Raw genomic sequence first — 5508 nt, 5'->3', positions numbered from 1 at the left:
ATAATTGCAACCCTGAATCCTGAAGAGTTTCGGGATCTTGTCAACTACTTCTTCTTCATCTTTGTCAAAACCTTGCCCAAATCTCAATACAAGGAGATTGATGAAGTTCTCACTGAAGAAGAACTGGAAACTTTAGAGAACAGTGTCTTTGGAAAGTTCAAAGTCACTAATCTCTGGGATGTTATCCATGACTGGGCACCCAACTTCAAACTGTACCTGATTTTCAGAGGACTTCTCAAAGAAGATGATGCCGAGGGCACTGAAGTCCATCATGAGTCTCCACCGCGTCAGACTGCTCCCTCGACGCAAGAGATGAAGACGCAGTTGCTGAAGATCAAAGACCTGCAAGACGTCTCACCGATGAGGAAATTCAAATGCTTGACGAGAGGCTGATCATTCAGGAAGATGCAACTTTTGAGCTGAAAGTCAAATTGGCTATTCTTGAATCAACAGTCATGCATCTTCAATAGCAACTGGAAATGCAGAACAAGTACAGCGGTGTTCCTGAGTCCGATGACAAAAACAAACGAGAAGAAGACAAGAAGGGAAAAGGGAAAAAGATTGAAGAATCAAAAGGAAGTTCTCCAAGGAAACCAAGCAAGAAGCTCCGCAGCAACTGAGGACAAGGGAAGGTCCAGGAATGTCATTTGATCAGAAATTTCTCATTTTGTAAATGATGTTCTTAGAATTGTTTTTGTCCAATTTTCCTTGCTTTGTGTTTATGTGCTTCATGCAACTTTGCCATTGAATTCCAAACTGATTTTCTTTTGTTGTGTTTACTCAATTGTTGTTCCATGTGCCTTAATGTTTAAGTTGATAATGGATTATCCAATTTAGGGGGAACTCTGCTTGAGTATCATCAGTTTTTGACTGTTTTCCTAACTGATTGTTGGGAACTTATTTTTATCAGTTTTTATATCCTTGACTGATAAAGAAATTAGGGCTTGTGTGACATAATGATTAACTGGCGACTTTGCGTTAGGTTTTGGACTTTTAATTTCTGAACACCTCTTTTTGGACTTATCTTTTCAAATCATTGCATGCACTGTACGCCGCCTATTTTCAGCAAGAGATCGTGTCTAATATTCCATATCAGTTTAAATCTCTTATTTTAAGGTATTCCTCTGACGGGCATTAATTACGGACGTCAAAATTCATTAAACCTGACTTGGCGCTCCGATTTCAAACCGTCCATGTCTTTTCAATTGCCCTAGGAAACTGTTCATCCTCCACGATCACACTTCCTTCATTACGCCCACTCCTCCATCATCCATTACTTTTGCATTCTCTCTAACTCCAAAATCCACAGCACTCTACTGTGAGATTACTCTCTGCAAATTTTTCTTCTTCTCAGATTTCACATTCGAAATGGCCAAGACCAACATCAAGAAGAACGACAACAAGAAAGAGGCTTCGATCGAGAAAGAAGTCAGATACGAACAGTCCGTGGACAAGGACTCTTTCGAAAAGAAGCCTGAATACACGAAAGTTTTGACAATTCTCAAACGACACGGATGGACAAAGTTCGTCACCAGTGAAGCGCAATATCTACTCGACGATGCAGTCAGAGAATTCTATAAGAATCTCAAATTCAACAGCTCCGGAGAGCTTATCTCCAAAGTCAGCGTCTACACCACGGCAGATTGTGTTGAAGAGACTCTCAACGTCACTAAGATTGTCAGAAAACTGTTCGAGCTTCCGAACAGTGGAACTTCTTTTTCCAGCCTGACTGATGAAGAAGCCAACAAGACTCTTAAGTCTGCTCTGAAGGATGAATCTGAATCAACAGAAAGCCAAGTCACACTTTCCCATCTTCATCCTGAGTACTCCATGCTGGGCAAGATCATCCAGAAATGCTGGATAGGGGCAACCGAAACCCCCGACAAGGCCTCTCAACCCCAGAAAAATGTTATGGCAGCTCTTATGAAGGATAAATCCTTTAACTGGGAAGAAGCTTATCTGAAGCTTCTCTTCAACGAAGCCCACAACACAAGACCTACTACAATGGTTCAACAAGGGAACAGAGTCTCTCAGATCATCATTCACGGAACGAAGAAGCATTGCTTGTGCACTGGCCGAAGATGATTGATTTCACGAACAGTCTTCGACTCTTTAAAACTGGAAAATGAGAACCCAAGCCTTCTTCAAAGTCGAAGGTAATCAATATCTCCTCTCCTCAGTCTTCAGATTCAGAAGCCCCTGAATCCCCCTCATCAAATCTTCTTGACCACACAAATGTGCCCCGACGATCTCGTTCCACCCTCCCCCAAAAATCATCCAAGAAATTCTCCAAGCCAGAACCAGTGATTGCCTCCAGAAAGCCTATCTCTCCGAAATCCAAAGGCAAAGCTGTCTTGGAAATTACCCCTGAACCAGTCTCTACTGGTCTTTCAGAGAAAAATTAGAAAGTCGTTGAACTGCAATCAGAAGCTCAACGAGATGCTACAAATCACCTTCATCGTCTCCTTGGTGATTTCGATACTTCACTTGAAGTCTATCAGAATCTACATAGACTTCTCACGTACACATTCCTGAAGACGGCATCCTGCCCCCAAATCAACAGTCTTCAGAGCACTCAAGCCGAAGACTCGTTCGAAATGGAAGAGGCATCCTTGATCAGCCTTTTTCAAATTGAGAAAGTTTGGGATGTAATTTATGGTTTTGACAGATTCGCCATGAATTATCTGAACTCTTTCAATCAGTCCAGACATCCCACTTCATTTAATGACGATGCTGGTACTTCGAAGGCGTCTGAAGAGCCCTTCATCTCTGAACGAGTAGCTGATTTACTCAGTTCGTCGCCACAGCACCAGGATCCCCAAGAAGTATCTGCTTTTGAGATTACTCCTCCAGCAGAATCTGCAACAGACATTGCTTCTGAACAACTGATGACTAATCCAATCAGTCAGTTGAATTTGGTGTCAACTCCTCCACCAACCTCTGCTGAAGATGACCAAGCCGGTGTCATTGAAATAGATGCACCTTTTTGCTCATCGCCTGCAGCAGAACTGAAATCAGCTGACAATGTTGATCCCTCACTCCCTGAAGGACGAGTCGAGGATATCACAGAGACTCCTCAGCCTTCATTATCACCCCTTTTCAACACTGATGAGCCTACTCCTTTTGAAGGCATCACCATCAGTCAAGAGCGGACGAGTTCTCAGCTCCCTGCTGAAGAAGAAGCTGAATGCCCTGCTCCTCCGAGCAATGCCGAAGCATCCACCTCAAAAGCTCCCATTGACAGTCAGCAAGCGAAGGCCTCTTCTGCCGACTCAGAAATACCAATAGAATACGTCGAGCTTCCTCGCCCAACAGGACATGTTCTATTTGACTCAGACGAAGAAACTGACGAGCTCCTTACCATCTGGAAAAACAATCGACCGCACAAGAATCAGTTTCTGATTCCTGAAGGTGTAGAAGATCCGATCGCTATCCTGCTCGAGCACATTTCCAATCAACAGCGTGAAATCGAGTCACTTCATCATGAACTCGAACGTCAGAACATCTACGGAGAAAAGTTTGTGAGGAAACTCCAAGAAATTCAGAAACAGGCAACTGAAGACATGATTCATCATGCCTGATGTGTGTATTTTAGCTACCTAGTTTAGTGTGCGTTTCACCGTGGTTTCATGTGATATTACATGTTCTGCTATGTTTTGGCGCATGAATGAGAAGAATTGGAGATAGAGCTGCTAATTGGAAGAAAGTGGAGAAAGACGAGTTTGCGATAGGATTCAACGTGAAGATGGAAGAAAGTAGAGATTTGGCTTTTAATTTACTTGTTATATTTTTATGAAGCTCAAAACTCTTAGTTTTATTTTATTTTTGGACTTAATTAGGTAAAAGGGCCGAAGCCCATTTTGTTAGATCAAGCGGCGCCCTGTAGGGATTTATTTCCTAAATTTAGGAGAGAGGCGTCGCATGCATGGCCTCATATATATAGTTTAGGATTAATTCACATACACATTCACAATTTTTAGCCGCAACATTAGACTTGATTATTAGGTTTTGATTTTAGTTTGATACATACTCACTTTTGATACATGCAGTAGCCGCACTTTTTGATTTCTTAATAGCTAGAGTTGACTTTTGCTTTTGATTCATGCAACTTTTCTCCCATGCAATTTTCGATTCTCACGTAGTAGTTTTTGATTTCATAGCTTTAGTTAGTTTAATTCTTGTTATTTGGATCATCAAATTGCGGCTGGATTGGTTTGATCGAGGCAGACGATTCTTCTTCAATTTGGTTCAAGTTTGATTTAATTTCTTGCAAAATTATTTTCGTTAATTTGCTTTTATTATTTATTATGTTTTATTCTATTTATTTGATTGTTTTTAATTTAAGCATGAGTAGCTAATCCTTTTAATTCGGCGAGGATAATGAAACTGTAATTTAATGATCTGTGAGACCTAATTGGTTTAAAATTGATTCCTATTGATTCCGATTAATTCCTAGGTTCCAAGATAATTCTGATTTTATTTAAGTCTGATCAACTTAAGTTTAATTGGATTACAGTCAATTAGTTCCTGCCAATCCATAATTGTTGGAATTGGACTAATTAGTGATACAACTACCGTGTTCGTAGGGGGAATTAATTGGTATATTAATTATTACTAGCGTCTCTAGGATAATTGATATAAATTGGGTTCCTTCATCTTAATGCTATTAGAATATTAAATCTAGGTCTGGCGTCTCCAGCTAGGTTATATTTTAATAAGGAAAATAAACAGGTCTGGCGTCTCCAGCTGTTTATCGACACAGTAAGTAGGAATTGGGGTACGTCCGTTGCGTTTCACGGTATCCTATAACTGGTTGGTTGATAGGGATTGATTAATTATTGCGTTGAGGATCAGAGTTGAATTAGAGTGGATTTATTTGAGCCGAATTACCCTTTTCATATATTTACTTCAAGCGTGTTTTATTTGATTTAATTCTGCATTCTTAGTTAATTAATATTTTCTCAAAGTTAAGGCGTGGTGGCATCACCAAAAATTTAATAGATTTAGGGAATTGAATGATTTTATCTGCTCTCTGTGGGATCGACCCTGCTTATCACGATACTAATATATTTTGATAATTCTGCAGGAATTATTTTGGTGGGATACGACGTCCACCAAATTGGCGCCGTTGCCGGGGAGCGGTGTTAATTGATTTTTTTTCCCTTTTGATCTATTTTTTTTATTTTTCTTTTTGGTTTATGAGCAGATCTTCTAAGCCGAATCTCCTCTACGATTTTGAGATCGAGAAAACCGCGAAGAGATTGAGGAAGGAGGCCACGGCGAGGAAGCTGCAAGGTCTGGAAGGCTCGGAAATTGCTCCGTCTGACTGGACATAAACGTTTTTCAAGTCTGAACCTGAAGTTCAGATTGCTGTAGAGGATCCGTTTGCCCAAACAGACCCTGATTCAGAGGCAAACACAGACTGTGAAGAGGAAACCGACTCGATTTCTGTCGCAAGTACTGAGAGAGACATGGCTTACGATCCTAGGCTGTGCGACCTCTCCAGCC

Source organism: Salvia miltiorrhiza, chromosome 5, assembly GCF_028751815.1.
Source record: "Salvia miltiorrhiza cultivar Shanhuang (shh) chromosome 5, IMPLAD_Smil_shh, whole genome shotgun sequence".
Lineage (NCBI taxonomy): Eukaryota > Viridiplantae > Streptophyta > Magnoliopsida > Lamiales > Lamiaceae > Salvia > Salvia miltiorrhiza.
This window is presented reverse-complemented; position numbering follows the sequence as displayed.